Here is a 22,331-nt window from a genome sequence, read left to right as displayed (position 1 = left end):
ACATAAACACAGATATACAATAAAAAGTCAGTTTCTCTCCCACCTCTTACTCCAAGACATTTTATCTTTCCCAGACACTACCGCTATTATGAGCTTCTTAGCAATAATGCAGAGATATTCTAAGTATATATAAGCATAAAGATTGCTATTCTTTTTATTATTATGTGAATTATGACAGCCTGCACTGTAAGGATGCAGCATAAACCTGTGAATCCAAGGGTCCCCAAAAAAACAAGCTGCAAACCTGAGCAGGATCAGTTGCTTCTAAGTTTTGCATAAATATTCCTTTGCTATATATTCATTAGGTTTGCCATCTGTTAGCTCTCAGTGACAGGCAAGCAATGGTAGACATCAAAGTTTAAAAAGCATTTTGGGAGGTAAACTTTAGTTTCTGAAAATTCTATAAATTAACTTAACTTTTATGTAAATGCATGCCACTGTTAGAATTTAACCTTGGAACTAGTTTGAGAGCCACTGTCTTAAGAGATTCAGAGCTGTTGTTGAGTGAAAACAGAGAGAGGCAGAATAGAAAAAGGATAGCTTGCCCTGGCTCTGTCCCTCTAAATATCCAGGCCCTGGAAGTAAGGCACAAAAGTCATGACCCAGGCAGTGTACCAGATAAATAAGAATTTTCTGTAAAATCCATGTCTTTATTTTTTCATTTCCCTGGCTATCTGTGGTCTTCCCCTGTTAAAAGAAAAACTTTTGCTGAATTAAGTATAACACAGTTTAATTGAACAAAGAATAATTTTCAAATCCAGCAGCCTCTTGAGCCAGAGTAGGCTCAGAGACTCCAGTGCAGTCATGGTGGAAGATTTATGGACAGAAAAAGGAAAGTAGCATACAGAAAAGGGAAGTGAGGTACAGAAACAGCCAGACTGGTTGCAGCTTGGCATTTGCCTTTTTTTGAACACGGTTTGAACAGTTGGCCACATTTGATTGGCCAAAACTCAGTGATTGTCACAAGAGTAGGCTATAGTCTGTATACAATTTCATTTAGGTTATAGTTCACTATGTACAGAGAAATTTTCAGGCCAAACTTAAAACATGTAAGGAGGCAGCTTTAGGCTAAACTTGATTTAACACTCATTTAACAACTCACCTACACTGTTTCCCCTTAAGATCAAAGATAATGTAGTGTCTTCAGTTCATCCCTAGTGCCTATCAAGCCTGGAGGCAAGACCCACATGAATAGAATCATCCCAGCTGACCCTTAAGCTGCTGTGAGAAGCAAGTGTGAGTCCTTGGGATGAGGCAAAGAGAGAGCTGCAGAAGTCACCAACAAGAACTTTGTCCAAGGAATTTTTCAAGGGAAAACAATGGAAATAAGAAGACCTGAGTTCAAATCCTAAGGCTGGTAATGAGACTGAGTAGAGGTAGGGCTTGACTTCAGCTCACCCACATTTGAGCATTCTTTCATGCTTTCCCACTGATCACAAACCCACACCACTACCTCACTGATGCCATACCCATTGATATGGTTTGGCTGTGTGTCCCCAGCCACATCTCGTGTTGAATTATAATTCCTAATGTTGGGGGAGGGACGTGGTGGAAGGTGATTGAATCATGGGGGCAGATTTTCCCCTTCCTATTCTCACAATAGTGACTTCTCACAAGATCTGATTGGTTTAAATTGTGACACTAGCCAGGCGTGGTGGCTCACACTTGTAATCCCAGCATTTAGGGAGGCCAAGGTAGGTGGATCACCTGAGGTCAGGAGTTTGAGACCAGCCTGGCCAACATGGCGAAACTCCATGTCTACTAAAAACAAAAATTAACCAGACATGTTGGCACTCATCTGTAGTCCCAGCTACTCGGGAAGCTGAGGCAGGAGAATCGCTTGAATCCGGGAGGTGAAGGTTGCAATGAGCCAAGATCGCACCACTGCACTCCAGACTGGGCAACAGAGTGAGACTCTATCTCAAAAAAAAAAAAAAAAGTGCGTGCGATGCTTACCTCTTCATTCTCCTGCTCCACCATGGTAAGACATGCTTGTTTCCCCTTCACCTTTCTGCCATGACTATAACTTTCCTGTGGCCTCTCAACCATGCTTCCTGTATAGCTTGTGGAACTGTGAGTCAATTACACCTCTTTTCTTCATAAATCACCCAGTGTCAGGTAGTTCTTTATAGCAGTGTGAGAACAGACTAGCACACAAATCAACAGTCATGAAAAGAAAATAGCCAGTCTATGTTGTTCTTCTGTGCTCTCATAATGTTTAACCATACTTGTTACTTAAAGAATTTCAGAAACTGGCCTTAGGAGATCCAAGATGGAACCGTAGTTGTGAACCAAGTTTGTAGAGTGTCCCACCTTGGGCAGGAATGCTGCACAATTGATTTACAGTCTTACTGCCGGCTGTACCACCAGAGGGCCCATTATTCAAGATATCCATGGCAACCAGATATGCTGACCTTCATACCTTACCACTCAGGTGCTTTGCCAACCCCACCCTGCATACCCTATCCCTGATATTGTTGACAAAAAGAGTCAAACTCTGTAAAATATTGGAAGAGATTTATTCTGAGCCAAATATGACTGACCAATGGCTCATGACATAGCTTTTAGGAGATCCTGAGAACATGTGTCTAAGGTGGTTGGAGTATAGCTTGGTTTTATACGTTTTGGGGAGACATGAGACATTCATTGATACATGTAAGATGTACATTGGTTTGGTCCCGAAAGACAAGACAACTGGAAGAGAGGACTTTAAAGTCATAGGCAGATTCAAAGATTCTCTGATTGGCAATTGGTTGAAAAATTATTATCAATAGAAAGGAATATCTGAGTCACAATAAGAGGTTGGGGAGACCAAGATTTTATTATGCAGAGTGAGCCTCCAGGTAGCAGGCTTCAGAGAGAATAGATTGTAAATGCTTCTTATGAATAGATTGTAAATGCTTCTGAAAGAGTTTGTTCTATTAGTAATTCCAAAAGGGAGGAGAGTATAATGAGGCATGCCTGGCTCCCCCTTCCCATCACAGCCTGCAACTAATTTTTCAGATTAACTTTGGAATGCCCTTGGCCAGTGGAGGGACCCATTCAGATGGTTTGGGGACCTTAGAGTTTTATTTTTGGTTTACAATATCAATTCCCACACTTTGCCTAATTAAAAAAAAATCCCTACTGGCTCTTTTTGGGGAGTCAGCCAGAGAATTCTCCTCTTGTGCTGCCTTCATTATGCCAGGGCATAAGCTCCAATAAAGCCTTGTCTGGGAAAACTCTTTTTGCCTCATAGCAATTTCTGTTGCATTCAGTTGGCTTTTAGCTTGACAATTTTTGTGGCTTTTGAACTGTTGTTTTTGAAGCCTTGGTTCCTTGGAGATCCGGTGGGTGGGAAAATTGTGAGAAAGTGACTTATATCCAGCTTGGCCCTCTTGCCTCTTTTCATTCAGAACAGTTTTATTTTTCTGGTTGAGGTTTCTCCATAACATCTTATTTGAAATAAGGGTGTTTTTTTTTTCTCTAAATTTGGTTGAAATACACTAGACAGATAACTTCAGAGATTTCCTCTAGCTGAAACACTCTAGGATTCAACAATTTCTAGATTTGAAGCTATAAAACTAATATTCCAGACCCTTGAATTTTAAAATTTATTTCTTCTTTGACCTGGAATGGAATAATTTTCTACAAGTGCCCATCTAAAATATTAGAGTAATATTCTCACACAAGAATTCTTAATGCATACAGACATGCATATATTAATGGCTTTTCATTATTTCTCAGGGAAATCAATAATTCTCTTTTCTAGTCGGATTTTTTATAACAGCAAAACAGGATTTACTAGGAGTATGATCAGCCCACAAAGCCTTATCTCTGCCAGTGAAAATTTCCAGTGAAAATAAAAATGTGGAAAATATTTTTGCTCCCCCTGCCCATCAACTTCACAGTAAGTCGAGGAGGAGGCACCACTTTTCTGATAGCACCCACTTCACTTCATTTAAAGATAACAAATGAGAGAGACGCTATCCTAATAGGAATCAGAAGACTGAAGGATTAATTATTTTCCCTGGAGCTGACTCTCCCCACCCCGTCGGAGGCAGATTTTCCTCCGGGAGCAGTCCTGCATTGCTGATGATGCCACCTTGTACAGCGAAACAGCAGCAGTCGTCAGTCTAAAAGTTCAAATGCTCAGAGCCTAGGGTTCTAGTGAAACTTAGATTCCTGAGTGTCATGGGAGAGGAACTGGACTAGGATTTAGGAAAACTAGTCTTGGCTTCACCATGTGACTTTGCTGAGTCTGAGATTCCTTATTTTAGAGATGGGAATGAGGATCTTTGTTCTACAAATCTCAAGGGGTCTTCATAAGACAAGGTTCATGAAAGTTCTTTGAGGGTGAAGCACTATAAAAATTAATAAACTGTGTGTTAGAGAGTATGGAACAATCTGCTCAGCATTTATTACAACTTCTTTCTAGGATGACTTTCTGTATTACAGAGCCTAGAAAGTTAAAAACATTTCTCAACCTTGCAACTTGGCAGTCTGGGTGTGACTTGGATTTTTCCAATTATACACATTTATGAGAGACTTCAGTATGAAATTGGATTAATTGACTAGTTTTGCTGGTGCCAATCATAACAGAAGTAGCACAGTTCAGCAGCTGGCAGCAATAGAGGCAGCCTCTAGGCTCGGAAGGCAGTTTTCTGACTATGGTTGAAGCAGCAGCTCCCTTGTCAGCCTGGCTCTTGGTGCAGCATTGGGAATCATTACTGGAAGTTGAGTCTATAGTTAGTTCCCTTAGTCTTTCAAATGATTCTGTCAATTGTTTAATATTCTTCTACATAGCCTGCCTTAAGCTAACTAGAGGCAAAGGTAGTTCTATTTTTCTTAAGTGCAAGCATCAAGGACAGAGATGATTTCAGACAGACGTGGAAACAGGTCTTCAGATCAATGTTTAGGAGATGTTAAAATATCTGTGTGAGGCCAGGCACGGTGGCTCATGCCTATAATCCCAGCACTTTGGGAAGCAGAGGCGGGAGGATTGCTTGAGTCCAGAAGTTCAAAACCAGCCTGTGCAACACAAGGAGAGCCCATCTCTACCAAAAATTAAAAAATTAGCCAGGTGTGGTGGCTTGTTCGTGTAGTCCCAGCTACTTGGGAAGCTGAGGTGAGAGGGATGGCTTGAGCCTAGGAGGTCAAGGCTGTAGTGAGCTGTGATCATGCCACTGCACTCCAGCCTTGGCAACAGAGCAAGACCTTGTCTTAAAAAAAAAATTGGGGCTGGGTGCGGTGGCTCATATCTGTAATCCCAGCACTTTGGGAGGCCAAGGTGGGTGTATCACGAGGTCATGAGTTCAAGACCAGCCTGGCCAACATGCAACATGGTGAAACCCCCCTCTCTACCAAAAATACAAAAATTAGCTGGGCATGGTGGCAGGTGCCTGTAGTCCCAGCTACTTGGGAGGCTAAGGCAGGAGACTAGCTCGAACCTGGGGGGGCAGAGGTTGCAGTGAGTCGAGATCTTGCCATTGCACTCTAACCTGGGCAACAGAGTGAGACTCCATCTCAAAAAAAAAAAATTGTGTAGTTGGAACACAATGTCTCAGAATAGACAGGCAGGAGTAAATTGAGGAGATGATTTGTGGACAAATGGTGAAGGATCGTGTTTGTCAAACTGAACATATTATACTCTTACTTTGTAGCTAGTGGAGAGAAACACAGTCTTAAATGTGTTTCTGAATGACCAGCCAGGATAAGCTAGGAAGAGGGAACAAGCCCAGAATTGTAGTAACTTAAAACAGTGATGGGTTATTTCTTGCTTATTCTGCATGTCTGATGCTATTAGACCTTAGCTCAGTTTCACTTGACTTTACTCCAGGACCCACTGATAGAGCAACTTCTACTTGAAATATTGCTGGTCTCGTGGGAGAGGGAAAAGAAAACCTAGAAGACTACATGCAGGTGCTTATAGCTTTTGTTCAGATATGTCCCAGGATACACAATTCCCATTGCATTGACCAAAGCAACTCACACAGCTAAGCCTGACACTGGAGCAGAGTAGAATATCCTCCCAGAAGGATGAGCAGAAATGGTTTTGAACAATAATACAGTTTACCATACTCTGGAAAGGCTGTGGAGAATAACTTGGAGGGGTATCATGAAGCCTTATTCATCCATCCCACAATACTGAACACTTGTTATATACTGTACATTCTGTTGTGCTCAGCAGCAGGGATGGAGTGGTGAATAAAACAAGCAAGCCCTTTGACTTTATGGAGTTTTAGGATAATACTTTTTATGTAGCACACACTATTATAAATACATTTACATGCATCATCTTATTTAATCATCATATTAATATGATCTCTTGTTTATAGCTCCATAAACTGAGGCTTAGAGACATAAAATAGTTTGACCAAGACCAGACAGAATGTGGCAGGTCAGATCTGAACCCAGGCAGTGTGACTCCTAAGCTTCATGTACTAAACCTTCATGATAAATCATCACTCAGCTGAATAGTCCTCGGGAGGCATGGCGAAGACCTGTGGCATGGAAGTGAGGAGGAAAGAACATCAAGAGATATTAATAGTCAGCAAGGAGAAATGCCTGGGCTTGATTACAGAATAGATGAGAGTAGTGAGAGACAGATGTCTAAGCTGAATTAGGAAACTTGGCAAATGAGTGACCAGTTTAACTAAACTTTACCTAATATAAGTTATTCAGAAGAAGCCTATTTATAATGGAAGATAGTGAACATGGTTTTGAAACACTTTTGAGGCACCCAGATAAATTTTGGAAAAACCAGTTTGAAGCCCAGGAAAGAAAAATGAGAAATAGAAATCCAGAGAACCATGGCTTTGTAGATTTTTTATGGATATGAAGTAGGAGAGACTGTATCCCATGTGTAGATTTGCTTAAAATAGTCAGATTGCCAATTCTGAAGTTCTGCAGCCACAGGAAAATGTCCAATTGTACAAATCAGGGAGTAGCTTGGTGGATCGTCTCTTTACGAGATTGGGGGGCATTTTTCAGGTGATGTGCAATTTGGAAGTTACTCTCTTTTCAAAACTCATCCACTAATAGGCAGCTGGATCAGATCCTTTGCTGAGTATGGATTAAGAGAGAGTAAACCTTTTTATGTTTTGTAATTGCATGGATCTTACTTTAACTAAGAAGAGCAGAAATAAGTAGGAAGGCATAAAGAATTGACACATACTCTGTACTTAGTGTCAGAGCTAGACAGATATTCTCTACATCTGGAAGACTAGTCCTGTTAAAAGGAAGTAAATACTTGAGTGCATAAAAATATGAAATATAAACCTGTTTGGTACCAAATGTAATCATCAAATGCAGAGCCAGAACTGGGGTCTGACAGATTGGAAAGCGAACAATCCCATCGAGCCACCTTTGATGACGGCTTTCCCCACTGTCCTCATTAGCACGAATCTGGGTTACTCCTAGAAGGGACTGAGGGTTCAATTTTTCTAAAGCTGGGCATCAGATGTTATGGCTCTATGCAGTTTCTGGTGTTCTGGTTCAGAAACCCTAATTTTTCTTTGTGCCCTAACTTCTCCATGTTCTGGAAAGAGTCCTTTTCAGTCATGCACATGTAAGGTAAGGACCCAAATACTGCCCTTAGGGAAGCTTTGCATGCAGCAAATATAACCACTTAAGACTAAAATATTAAGGAAACTGTGTAGCAAAGTAAGTTGAATATTTTAGACAAGTGTGTCCCTGAAGCATTAAATAAATTCTTCATCCTAAAACAGGACTAGCTTGTCCTGTGCTTGCAAATTGTGAGTTGTGGCTGGGCGCAGTGGCTCACGCCTATAATCCCAGCACTTTGGGAGGCCGAGGTGGGCGGATCAAAATATCAGGAGTTCGAGACCAGCCTGACCAATATGGTGAAACCCTGTCTCTACTAAAAATACTAAAATTAGCCAGGCGTGGTGGTGGGCACTGATAGTCCCAGCTACTCGGGAGGCTGAGGCAGGATAATCGCTTGAACCCTGGAGGCAGAATTGCAGTGAGCCGAGATCACACCACTGCACTCCAGCCTGGGTGACAGAGCGAGACTCAGTCTCAAAAATAAATAAATAAATAAATAAATAAATAAATAAATAAATAAATAAATAAATAAAATGAAATAAAATTATGAGTTGTGATTGAGAGATGCAAATAAATTCTCTCCACCTGTTCTCTGCTCTGGAGGACGTCTGTGCTGGAGGACCAAAGACAATGGGGAGGGCGAGACTGCTCTTTGGCACCTTGCTCTGGGATTGAGATTTGTGGTTTCCATGTGAGCTGCTGCACAGCTGAATGAACAAGCCCGGGAAATTCCAAAAGTGAGTTTCTTGGTGCATTCCTGAAAGGCAGGCATTTTGAGTCATCCCTATCATATAGCTGCAGGTCAGGACCTAGATGACAAGGGCCCTCTCAAAAGACATTGCAGTTAGACTGAGTGAGATTGGTCCTCCTGGTAGCAGTTGTAAGTTTCAGTTTGTGTTGTACTTCTACTCTCCTCAAGTTTATAGTCAGGTCTATTTAAAAGTCACATCATGGTGCATCTCAGTTGTGCTGGGAGGGTTACCAAGAGCGCTGTTTTTCTCCCTAAAACTAGTGGGGTTTTAGCAGCAGTCCCCATCAGAGAACAGACGCGACCAGCAGAGTAGCCATCGCCTGAGGGAAGCAACAACACAGGTCCATGGGAGGTGTTGGGCCGTTTTTTAATTTGTGCAAAGGCTCACTCTACTTGGGCTAGTGGCAGCCTGGCTTTTTTTGGTGGGAGGAACCCTTATCCCCGATCTTGTCCAGTGATGGCCCCTGATGCCCTTTTATTTCACATCAAGAAAGCAGTCAATAAACTTCCTCTGCGTCTCCATCTTGCCCTCTCTAAGGACACGAAAAGTTCTCTGAGTTCAGATGTTCAGTTCAGTTCCCCAAGAGGCATCCTATAGCTCAATTCATCCACTCCAACCCCAACAATCCCTAATCCACCCCTTCTCTTTCACAGTGAATGTCAACCAAACACCCCCATAAAGGAATGTACTTGAAAATGTGATCTTTTGAACAACTTTATTTATTTATTTACAGACAGGGTCTCACTCTGTCACCTAAGCTGGAGTTCAGTGGCATGATCATGGCTCAATTCAACCTCTGCTTCCCAGGCTTAAGTGATTCTCCTGCCTCAGCCTCCCAAGTAGCTGGGACCACAGGTGTGTGCTACTATCCCTGTCTAATTTTCTTCTTTGTTGTCTTTTTCTTTTGTTGTTGTTGTTGAAATGAGGTCTCACTATGTCATGTAGGCTGGTCTCAAACTCCCAGGCTCAAGCGATCCACCTGCCTCGGACTTCCAAAGTGCAGGGATTACACACACACATGAGCCACTGCATCTGGCCCTGGACAACATTTTAAATGACAAAATAAAGTTGTAGAGTCCTGACTCTTCATCCTGAAAGAACTCGAGATTTCTTTACTAGTTCTTCCTTCTCTTATTATTCTAAGTTAGTGTTCTTCTTCTTGGTTCTCAAAGTATGAGAATACTTTGCATTCAATACTTTGTCACAAAGTACCTTGACTGCTGTGTGATACCTCTAGGTTTCAAGCCAAACTATTAACATTGTGTCATGAGACACAGCATCCAGAACAAAAACAGCTCAAATGGAACATTGAAGTTATCTTTCCATCATATCTGAAATTTGGGGTTTATTCAAACTAAAATTATTAAGTTAAAAATTATTTGAGCTTTTCTACCCATTTCAGCCAATATGCTTGCTTTTTCCTCCAAGTGCTCATGTGCCCCTCCCTATGTGCTTTTCAACAGGGTGAGGTTTGGAGAATCAAGCAGGGAAGTATAATGTAAGACATTTTGGTTGAGGATCAGAAAGCCTGGACTTTAGACCCCATGCTGGTGCCTTTTTAATGTTTGACTTTGAACACATCAGTTAAACCTCCTATTTTTAATTTCCCTTTATGTAAAAGTAGTATTATTACAATCGCATAAGAAAAAAGATATAAGGCTAAAGAGCATCAAAATTGTTAAGGGCTTGCTGATGAAAGATGCTGACTCTCTTCCTACGGTTTTTTACTGCTTGCTACAATCCATGGGAACACTTCTTTTCTTTCTCCCTTTCTCTCTTTTTTTTTTTTTTTTTTTTTTTTTTTTGAGATGGGCTCTCACTCTGTCACCCAGGCTGCAGTGCAGTGGTGCAATCTGTGCTCACTGCGACCTCCATCTCCCGGACTGAAGTGATCCTCCCACCTCAGCCTCCTGAGTAGCTGGGATTACAGGAGCCCGCCACCATGCCTGGCTAATTTTTTGTATTTTTAGTAGAGATGGGGTTTCCCCATGTTGCCCAGGCTGGTTTTGAACTCCTGGGCTCAAGGAATCCACCTGTCTCGACCTCCCAGAATGCTGAGATTAAAGATGTGAACCAGTGTGCCCAGCCATGGGAACACTTCTGATGGCAGAAATTTGGACTGTATTTCAATGGAAACTTCACAGAGTCCTGAAAGTAGTTGACCTTTATATGATTTGGTGTAAACATGAAGAAAAGAAGTGCACACAATAAATATTTAACTTTCAAGTTGTATTTTTCTTTTGAAGTTTATTACAATTCCAAGACAAAATGTTTAGATAGTGCTTTATCCTGGGTTCCCAGGAGGTACAGTCTGGGGCAATATGTATGTGCTAATATTGATTAGAGAATACAGTTCCATGGAGGCAGAAATAAGAAGGAGCCAGTAGGCAGGAAGGAATCATCAGCACGCTGGCTGCCATGTGCTGGATCTCAAGGGACACTCATCTGAGGGGATTCCAGGTGACTGGGACTCAGGTTGGTGGTCCTCACTCTAGGGGAGAAAGAAGAATGTATTTCTTCTCCCTTTCCATGTCTCACTGGCCAAAAGTTTGCCTCTCTGGTTTGTGTTGACTGCCATGTACTTCCAGTTGGCCTCTATCTGAATAGTCCAAGCATCTCCCAACTCTTCAGCAAGACACTTCGGCGAGGGCTGAGCACCATCATGTTGCTCCTGTGTGAATTCAGACAGAGCTGCAGCAGCCGCTGGGGCCAAACAAGAGCCAAAAAGCCCCAGTGGGAGGCAAAGCCACCAGGACATTCAGTTGTGCTTAAGAGGTGTCAATTCAGAACATCCTTAGAATTTACTTCAGGATTACTTTATTTTGCCAAGATGTAGCCCATATGTAATTATATGTCTCTATTATTCTTCATCAGATAGTCCTTGGGTAATCCATCAAAATGTATGTAGGACATTCAAGAAACCACATACTGTCTGAAATATCCAGAAATATTACAGAGCGTCATGGAATACTTTTCCTGTCACCCCTAAAAAATAAATTTTCCCTGCTTGATACTCTACAGCCAGAGGTTTTCTGTGCCCTCAGTCAGAAGATGTGAACTTTCAGATAGTGCTAAGGAGGTGGTTCTAGATAATTCTTTAGGGTTAACCATGTAACCAGGCCAAACTTCTAGCACTGGCTATAAGGCAAAACTGTGACGGTGGCCTTTCCTTTTCCACTCTCAAATTTTTTTTGAGAACAATTCTCTCACCTTCCCCATCAGTTAGGCCCCTGGACTCCCAAAATTCTCACCCTGCTCTGTGAGCAAACTTGATCTCCATCCAGCCTTGACTTCCCCAGAGAGTGAGTCCATATGTGCAGACAGTAGCACTTTTCCACCCTGTCATTCATTTATTTCATTTATTCACTTATTCATTCATTTATCAAATAGATTATCAAGCATTTACTTTGTACCAGGCACCCTCTTATGCTTTGGAGATACAGTGATGAACGGGCAACTCCTAGCTCTTGCGGTGCCACACTCTAATGGCGGGAGCAGAAAATAGGAAGTTTAGCTAATTTTGTAAAAGTTCAGATTGTGATAAGGGATACAAGAGAAATAAAACAGTGTAATGAAATAGATTCAGTCTTGTACAGCCTAGAAATCTAACCCTGACCTATTTATTCATGACTGACACTGGTTTTAATGTCTTGCTGTGACTATAAGCATTACCAGATGGGCATGGCAGCTCATGCCTGTAATCTTGGCCCTTTGGGAGGCTGAGGAGGGCCAATCATGAGCCCGAGAGTTCGAAACCAATCCAGGCAACATGGCAAAATCTCACTTCTACTAAAAATAATAAATAAAAAAAATTCAGCAGGCGTGGTGTCATGCTCCTATAGTCCCAGCTATTTTGGAGGCTGATGTGGGAGGATCACCTGAACTTGGGAAGTTTAGGCTGCAGTGAGCCAAGATCACGCCATTGCACTCCAGCCTGGGTGATAGAAGTGAGACAAAAAATAAAATAATTTAAAAAATAAAAAAATAAAAAAGCATTACCCTGTGAACTCCTTTAGGGCCTCAAGAGGGTATTTCATTTTTTCATCTTCAATGTGTTCCTAAGTACTCACTTAAGTGTTGAATGTTAACAGAGACAAAATATTATTAGTCCAACAAATATGTCTTCTTGAGCAATGGTGGGATGTAATTTGAAGCGTAAGAAGCCTTCTTCCACCACCACCTCCCACCTCACATGATGCCTGGAGATTCTGCCCAGGAATGTTCTATAGGCGGTATCCTATAGTAGAAGTTCAATGGCTTTGAAAGAATTTGGCCTGTCCACTTTTAGCGAGAGTTCTTCCTCTTATTATTAGACCTAGATTCAATATATCGGAAATAAAGACTGTCACAACCAAACTCCAAATTAACTCAATTTTTAGGCTTATTTTTCACCCTTTGAGTGGAAAAACTAAAACTGTTTTTCTTCTGCTCTCAACCACAGTAACAATCAATCATCACAGAAGACTTCTGCTACCAAATATGTGGGGGTTTTTCCCCACCAAAAAGCAAGCAATCAATTCTGCAGCAGACACCACTGCGTGCCATCTAATTCAACTCAATTCTGACACTACCTACCTGGAAATAGCGTTAGATCCCACAGAGTGAGGGCTCAGTCCCTAAGATTACCCCACCCCAGCCCAGCTTCTGAGGCCAGTTGCTAACCCCACGTTGTTATTCTTGTGCTTCTGATCAACTGGCTATGAATCAGAGGTCTCATGACATCCAGCCCCTTAGATTTGAATAATTTGTGAGAACAGCTCACAGAACACAGGGAAACACATTTACTGGTTTATCAGAAAGGATATTAGAAAGGATACAGATGAAGAGTTACACAGGGCAAGGTATGGGGAGAGCTGTGGAGCTTCCAAGGCTCACCACCCTCCGGGGCTCACCATCCTCTAGGAACCTCCATGTGTTCAGCTATCTGAAAGCTCCCTGTCTTCTTGGGCCTTTTATGGAGACTTCATTGGGTAGGCATGATTGACAACAGTGTAGACATGAGATCTGATAAAAAGGGTATGACTTAATACTAATAGGCTGAGTGAGGAACCCAGCAAGGCCTGTCTGTTCAGATTTTTCTTGGCCTCTCTATGCAGCATTCTTTCCTCCCAGGTATGGGGCAGGGCTCCTTCTGAGATGGGGGTCTTATGATCTACAATCAGACAAGCTAAGTCATAAAATTTCTTTTTGGATAGGTTGGGGAAGATTAGAGTCCTGCTTTGGAGGAAAACAAAGGAGCAGGTGAAACGAAGGCAGGAGAAGATCAGAGAGAAAACTTCTATCTTCTGAGGCCTGTTTCTGAGGCTCAAATCGCCCCAACATTATAAGAAAAGCCTATAACAAGGGCTATGGGAGTTATGAGTCAGGAAGGATGAAAACATATATATATATATACATATATATAACATACATATATATACACATATATATAACATACATATATATATACATATATATAACATATATATATAATAACATCACACACCCCAATGTACTCCTTACACTCTCAAAGGAAAGAGAATCGACAGAAGAAAAGGCGGAACAATACAACCAGACAAAAGCTTTAGAAGTCTTCCTTCTTTTACTATATCCACACATCATTGGTCAGAATAGGTCAGAATAGGCCAGCTTATGCTATAGTAATAAGCTCGGTAGCCTAACATAACAGAGGTCTCCTGCTCATACAAAGTCTGCTGTGGGTCCAAATAAGTCTCTAGAACACTTTCCCTCCAGTGTTACTCAGCCATGCAAGCTGTGCATTTCAACACAAGTCCAGTTCAGGTGCCATGGTGGCTTGTCTATGCGTTGGCCTGGAAATGACACACATCTTCTCCAGTCACAGTCCCTGAGCCAGAACCAGTCTTGTAACCCTGCCTACCTGTGCAGGTGCTGAAAAATGTGAGGAAGCAACTGGGATGTTTGAGGAACACCACTGCCTTTCCCACATTAGTCACTAAGGGTATCAAGGAAAGAACACTAAAAGCAAGGAAGTGTTCATGGGTCCCTGACCCTGGTCTATGTCTGCCTTACTCTCCTACCAACACCAAGACGGGGATCCTGGGAGGTTCTTACACAGTTTTACATAGCAGGTAGAATCAGTTGGCAATAAAGCCTGGAGACTTGTCTCACTATTTCTGAGATTCTGGCCACCATTGCCACCCCATCCATGGCTATGGTTATAAAAATCTCTCCTTAAAGTTGTAATTTCCAAATGATAGCTTGCCCCAAATATCAATGCTTCCCCAAAACAGTCTAAAAGACTTTCATGACAGATTCTGAAAATAGGGTCGAAAACACATTAAGGCCGGTCACGGTGGCTCATGCCTATAATCCCAGCACTTTGGGAGGCCGAGGTGAGCGGATCACTTGAGGTCAGGAGTTCAAGACCAGCCTGGCCAACATGGTGAAACTCCATCTCTACTAAAAAGCATAAAAATCAGCTAGACGTGGTGGCATGTGCCTGTAGTCCCAGCTACCCAAGAGACTGATACAGAAGAATTGCTTGAACCTGGGAGGCAGAGGTTGCAGTGAGCATAGATCACACCACTGCACTCCGGCCTGGGCAACAGAGCTAGACTCCATCTCAAAAATGAATAAATAAATAAACACACACATTTGCAAATAACCTGGTTTGATCATTTGGTGACATGGTTATGGACATAAACACTTTGATTTTTAAACAATTTTGTTCAAAGTCAGAGGAGTGACTGATAGCCGCTATTTAATATTCCCCTTGGAAAACAAGAGGCTGGCATCTGGTTTCCCACAGATTCTTCGGTGTCACAAACAGGTTCGGCAAACTACCAAAGACCTTCCGCAGGGCCCTGCCCTTGTGACTAAGGGAAGAGAAAGAAATTCTGTGTGTGTGTGTGTGTGTGTGTGTGTGTGTGAGAGAGAATATGGACAACTAGCATCACAATTTCATACTTTTGTCATTTCGCCAACAAAAAAACTGTGGATGGGAAGTTCTAACTAGAAACCTCTGGAAAAGAAAGGGGATAGGGAAAGGTAGAGGGAGAAAGTATGTTCCTTCTCAAGATAGTGCCCACCAGACCTTTAATACATACCTATTTTTCCATTCTTAGAGATCTCTCATTGACTCATCAATTCAACAAATATTAAGGATCAATATTAATCCCTGTAAAAAGCACTGAGGAATCAGTGGCCAGTAACATTAACACAGCCCTGGTGCAGTCTGGTATGGGAGACAGATGGTGTACAAATAACCACATAAACAAATACGTAAACTGCAGTCATGAGCCTATGCTTGTTTGTTCTCAGAGCTGTTTTCCGCTCCTCCCCTGCTCTGCTATATTTCCTTTGCCTTCTGTCTTTCTGGTAGGTTCAGTCAGCAGAAGACCCTGGCAGGAGATTGGAGGGGAGGAGGAAGGGAAAAGCCAAGGGATGTTTTTCCCCATCACTACTTCTCCTCCCATCACCCATGAGGCTTTCTCCAGCTCTCGGTTTCTGATGACGCCACCTCTCCCCTTCGTCCCTTCCAGTGCCAGGGATGGCAGTGGCTTCCACCAATTGTTTCCCATATGCCCAGCACCCCTATAGCCAATTCCTTCATGGATTTCCTTCCTGGGCAATCACATAACAATAAAACCTGTGTTGAGGGCCAAAAAGGAAAAGTATGTTGTGAAGAGAGGACAATCAAAGATCTGTTATAGTCTTTATGAGTGAAAAAAGCTTCTCCAAGAAAGAGTCACTTGAGCTTAGATAGGAGGAATGAATCAAACTCAAATAGGCAAAGAATGTGGTTAAGAGCTACCTAGAACAGAGGGCAGCACAGGCAAAGGCCCTGCATCAGAGGAGCTTAGAGCCGAGAAGGAACTGAAGTAAACGGGTGTTACCAGGGTGCAGGGGGCAAGGACAGAATGGGTTATAGAATGGGATGGCAGTTAGGAAGAAGCTGGATCATGCAGGTCCTATAGGCCACGTTTAAGACTTTGATAGCTATCATGAGGATAATGGGTAGCAACTGGACAGCTTTAAACAAGATAATGATAAGATATATATGCATTGTTAAAATGATCACTGTCTATAGTGCAAAGGCTGTGATAGAAGTGGGTGAGAATGCATGTAAAGAAACCAGACAGGATGTACTGCAGGAACCCAGGCAAAAATAGACAGCAGCCTGAGCAAAGGATAATGGTATTAGAAATGGAGAAAGATGGATGGACTCTAGGGATATTTAGAAAATAAATCAGTAAGCCTTGGCAATTGATTAGTTTAGAAAGGGTGATGGAGAGAGGGATGTCAAGGGTGACTCTAGGGTTTGGCTTATCCAGGTAGGTGCATGGATGGTGGTGCCATCCACCAAGACAGAGGAAGCTGAAGGAGGGATGGGCTGTGTGTGCATGTATGGAGTGAGGAGGAGATGGATCATAAGTGTAGTTTTGCTCTTGTTGAATTTAAAGTGACTTAGAGATATCCAAATGCATTTGTCTCTCCTAGGCACCTAGATAAATGGGGTTAGAGCTCTGTGGCATGTTGGATTTTTGTTTCCAATTCTTCATTCGCTTGCAATAGAATTTTACACTCACAGTCTTTGCCATGTAACTTTCCTAGTGGGAGGGGTGTGTCTCCCCACCTATTGATTTTAAATTTGGACCTGAAACTTGCATTGGTCAGTAGAAGGTTAGTGGCCAAGAAGCAAACAGAGACTTTTAACATGCTTTCATGTTTGGCTTGTCCTCTTGTGATCTTTCATGAGAAGAGCATGCTTTAGCAAGCCACTGCCCCTCTAGCCCAAGCCTTAGAATTAAGATGCACTGTTGACCCAAACACAATCAGGTGCTTGGGTCTGGCCTAATCCAGCTGAGCAGCGCCTTGCCTAGCTGATCTGCAGACCTGTGAGCATTGTCATAAACCACTAAGCTTCTGAAGTTATTCATTCTGCAGCAGAAACCAAGGAATATAGCTCAAAGGAAAGGATCAGACAAGAGATATACTTTTGTGAGTCACTGATATGAAAATCGTAACTACAACTTGTGTCGTAGATGAGATCTTTCAGGGATCAGAGTCATTACACGATTTTAAAACAAATCCACTTTGGATAGGGCTGGACAAACTTTTCTTTGATCATCCCTCTGTCCTCTGAGCCAGGTAGTGCGTCTCATCTGAATACCTTTAACCCTCTCTTCCATGGCACTGCAGCCAGGCCTGCTAATCAGAGCCTCATGCTCCAAACTTGTGTCACTGCCTTCACACCCAAACTCTTTGTCCTCTACCCATCTTTTGGCTTAGACATCTATGGAACATTCTGATTTGGTATGTCTTTGAGTGGCAATGGCTTATGCCTCTCAAACATTTGCTTTTTAAATGTAAATTTCAATGCCCTTGGGCCAAAGCTAGCTAGATATCAGGCTATGTGGAGTTAACATCTTTGCCAAAGAAAGCCTCTGTCTACATCACAAAGTTGACTGCCTGCAGCCATCAATGTAGAACATCATTCAACTTTCTCCAAATGCCAGTGAAAGGACTTGAAACAAAATCTTTTATGAAACTATTTTTATTTTTATAAGTTCTGGGGTTCATGTGCAGGATATGCAGGTTTCTTACATAGGTAAACGTGTGCCATGGTGGTTTGCTGCACCTATCAACCCATCAAGTAGGTATTAAGACCAGCATGCATTAGCTAATTTTCCTAATGCCCTCTTTTCCCCAGCACCACCCCGACAGGCCCCAGTGTGTGTTGCTCCCTTCCCAAAACAGGAACCTTTTGAAGACTCCATTTAGATTTCTTGATAGGAAGAAGAAAAGGTGGAAATCTATATTATGTATGTTGATTCCTGGTTCCTCCAATTAAGGAATCCACATGGTTGCTCCAGTTTAGAGTTATCTCAAATTCTCATCCTCTTTCTTCCTCTCTCCTCATTATCTTTTCTTTCTCTCTTTTTCATTTCTCTCTCTCCACTCAGGCTGCATTCATTAAGTTCTCTTTGCTTACGTTTGAATAAAATGAGCACACTGAAATATTTAGGTGATTTCCTTTTCCCTTTGCCTGTGCTAATTCCTTAGCCAATTCACTACCATAATAGAAGTTTATTTTCATTTTTCTCCATTTCTCTATTCTGTGTGCTTGAAGAATTCTCTTGCATATTCATTACATCTGGTAATCTAACTCTCTCTATTCCGTAAATGATTCCCTTCATCTTTCAGGGGATATCGAATGTATTTTTTTCCTTCCCTGTTTGAAATCAATCTGCAGTGATATTTGAGTTCTATGTGGATCTAATGGAAAAGATGAGGAAAAAACCCACAACATCCACATCCCTGATGGTTACCACTCAGGCCTCTTCACTAAGTGTTTTAAAGCGCACCCAGGCAGGAGCTGGAAGGCTTGAATACCAGCTCCAGCTCTTACACTGGGTAGCTATGTCATCCTAGGTTGTATTCTCCTTATCTTTTTTGTTTTGTTTGGAGATGGGGATGTCACCCTGTAACTCAGCTGGAGGGCAGTGTTGTGATCATAGCTCACTGCAGCCTCCAACTCCCGGGCTCAAGTGATCCTCCCGCCTCAGTCTCCCCAGTAGCTAGGACTACAGGCACACTTTTTAAATTTTTTGTAGAGATGGGGGTCTTTCTATGTTGCCTAGGCTGGTCTTGAACTCCTGGCCTCTAACAATCCTCTCACCTCAGGCTCTGGAGTTGCTGGAATTTACAGATGTGAGCCACCATGCCTGCCTCCTCCTCCTTGCCTTTAAAATGGTGATAATATTATGCTAATTATCTTACCTGACTGTTGACCTATTTAATCTGCATAAGAAAAATTTTAAATATGATTAAATATTGAAAGCTGTAGCAGTTAGGAATATATTTGGTAGTAGAAACAAACTAATCAACCCACAGTAACTTTAATAGTTGGGGTCATTTTTCTCTTAGAACAAGAACAAAGTAAGTGATTACCTGGGTGGGTTCAGTGGATCGACAGCCTTTGTCTTCATCAGGAGAGCAAAAATTGCCCCAGAACATACTCCTAACAGATTTGCACTTGTTTTCATGGCTGGAAGTGAGTCATAGGGCCACACTTAGCTCAAGGGAGACTGGAAAATTGAGGATTTGGGGGCCAGTGGGTGGTAAAAGGAAGGGTGTTGGAAATATTTTTGGGATAATCATTTAGAATTATCTGCCTCAGGAAGTTTTGAATTAAAATCATATTAATTAATGTATCTACAACCTCCCTTTGGAGGGAATGCAGTGCTTCTAGAGGCCTCAAACTTCCGTTTTCTCAGAGAAAGCAGAAACCCAAGAGGAGAGCCAAGTGTCTGCTGTGCCTCTTCCTTGGGGCAACATCTTCCCTAGCTCTAGATTGCTGGTCCAAGGGAATCAGGCCACTCAGTTGGCTTCATCAATGGAAATTCTCAACACAGAATGCTCCTCTTCCACTGTGAGATGTTTCACCCTGCAAATAAAAGTGCAGAATCTCAAGTCATGGGGCACACGTGGAATTCTGACTCTTCTCTTTTCTAACTCTTGATCTCGGACAAGTTTATGGTTAAAACACTCACATTGCTAATTTGAAAATGGGAATAACAATGTTACTTATCTCTTTTCTGTGGCAGTGAGGATTAAATGGAAAGCACTAAATAGAGTGGCTACCATATGTAACTACTCAGTAAATGGTAACTGCTATTATTAACATTAGTAGTTGCTATGGACTGAATCTCTATGGCTCCTCCAAAATTGATATGTTGAAACCTAATCCCCAATGTGATGGTATTTAGAGGTAGGGCTTTTGGAAGTGATTAGGTCATGAAGGTGAGGCCCTCATAAATGGGATAAGCACAGTTTGTAAAAAGAGACTCTCGAGAGGCCCCTTGCCCTTCAACCCTGTGAGAACACAGTGAGAATATGGCTGTCTGTGAACTGGAAAGCAGGCCCTCACCATACACAGAATCTGCAGTCACCTCAATCTTGGACCTCCCAGCCTCCAGAACCATGGAAAATAAATATTTGTTGTTAAAGCAACCCCATCCAGGATATTTTTGTTATAACAGTCCAAACAGACTAACGCAGTAATCATAAACAGTAACACTTTTTAAATGTACAGATTTTCCAACTCTGTCAACTTTACTCCAAAAGGTTAACAACAAAAATTATGTGAATAATGATTTCTTTCTGTTTGCATCTAAAATTAAACCACATGAGCTTATTGGAATTCATCCTAGAATCTCTGTAATTGTTAGTATTTGAATGACAAGCTCTCCCATACATTTACTAAAGTTTGTAAAGAAAGCTATGCCGTTCCGGAGTATGATGATCTGTCCCTGTGACGTATCTAGAAAGTTCATTACTTGTCTGTAGTCGTCTCTTGCCAAATTCAATTTGCAAAGACAATAGCTTCGTAGCCATGTCTTTTAGTCTTGTTTGTAATATTGCTCATTAAATAGAAGATATATTATGCCAGATCTTGTTCATTTCAAAGCAAATTATAGAAGGTGACTAAATTGTGCACCAAGAGAAAGAGTCCAATGTTTTACCAGCAAGGCCACAAAATCGACATCTGCTTTTTGACAAGCTGAGAGATCCAAAAGAATCTTGACGTATCTTAATGCTGTCTGTCATATACCACAATGTTCATCAATGATTTCTTTGTGAAAGAATGACTAATTATTATGCCTACATGGGGATCATTTGCATATGCAAGCTCAAGTGTTTTATGGATAAAAGAATGTTGATTTGTGGTGAGGGCAAACTCCTTCCCTCCAAATTAAAATACTTCTTTTTACACATGGTTACATTAGGCTTGCTATTGAAACCCAGGAGAGAGAAAATATAATTCAGGAACTGAGTCCAAATCTATTTTCCCATTTCCAAGAAAAAGGAAAACAGTATATTTTTCATGTATTTTAGACTAAATTTTTGAAAAATGTGCCATGCAGCTGCCATTGTTCATAAGGGAAAATCATCTGGATACAATTGGCCTAATCAACTCTTAACCTGAGAACATAAGTGGATGATTTCACCTAGTGTTACCCACACAAGCAGCTGCTGACATCAGGGTCCTTTTGAAAATGCTGCACCTGAGACTGATGCCAGGTAGATAGCACTGGGGATTTCAGACTCCAGAATTGAAAACAAGCTGAGCATCTGGTGGAGCCATCCGCTGATCCAAAAGGCTGCTCTCTACAGATGAATGAGTGTTAAGACAGCTGTCCTTCCTAGACCATGAGCAGCTGCTGGCCAGGGTTGCTGCCTGCCAAAAGGGTGGAGTTGGGAGAAACCAGGAGTCAACCACAGCTACCACAGTCTAATGAGTTAGTTTGACACCAGGGACATATTAGGAGGACTTGCTGCTGCCACAAGCTTGCACATGACTCTTCTCAACTGCAGAGGAAAACCAATATGATGCCAGGCTAGAAGAAGCAGCATCACCATCAGCCTGGTCACATTCTACTTATAGCCCACTCCATCTGATAGCATAAAGCTAGACCTGCCCTGGGCTGCTGGGAGCATAAAGCCAGACCTGCCCTGGGCTGCCAAAAAAGTCTTCCTGAAAGCCATGAATGACATGCAAAGGAGAAATATGAAACATCTAAGTGAATATAGAGGAGAGGGCATTTCTGATAGACACTCATGAGTCAGGCCCACAGGCTTAAAACACAGTGATACTTGTACTGGTTTCTTACAGCTGCTGTGACTTAAAACAACAGACATTTTTTCTCTCATGATTCTGGAGGCTGAAAGTCTGAAATCAATGTGTTTTCAGGGCCATGCTCTCTCTGAAGTCTGTAAGGAAGAATCCTCCTTTTCCTCTTCCAGCTTTTGGTGGTTTCTGGCATTCCTTGGTTTGTGGGAACCTAAATTCAGTCTCTGCCTCCATCTTCATTCACATGGCCTTTTCCCTGGGTCTCTGTGTGTTTCTCATAGTCTTCTTATGATGTCACCAATTATTGGATTTTGGACCCACCCCACTCTAGTATGACCTCATCTTAACTTGATTAGATCTGCAAAGTCCGTATCTCCAAATAAGATCACATTTACTGGCACAGGGAGTTAGAACTTTAACATATCTTTTTAGGG

The 22,331-nt window shown here is 41.9% G+C and overlaps 1 long non-coding RNA gene across 1 annotated transcript; it reads right to left on the bottom strand.

Moving 5' to 3' along the window:
• Positions 1–10,514: 10,514 nt before the first annotated feature.
• On the bottom strand, positions 10,515–22,174 carry LOC129532051 (uncharacterized). Its single transcript, XR_008677644.1, has 3 exons — positions 21,289–22,174; positions 19,215–19,710; positions 10,515–11,232 (listed from the first exon to the last, which is right to left on the bottom strand). It is a non-coding gene; the product is annotated as an uncharacterized lncRNA (long non-coding RNA).
• Between the last annotated feature and the right edge of the window lie 157 nt (positions 22,175–22,331).

Source organism: Gorilla gorilla, chromosome 11 (genome assembly GCF_029281585.2).
Source record: "Gorilla gorilla gorilla isolate KB3781 chromosome 11, NHGRI_mGorGor1-v2.1_pri, whole genome shotgun sequence".
NCBI lineage: Eukaryota > Metazoa > Chordata > Mammalia > Primates > Hominidae > Gorilla > Gorilla gorilla.
Note: the sequence above shows the minus strand (reverse complement) of the source record. Positions and strands in the feature narration are given on the sequence as shown.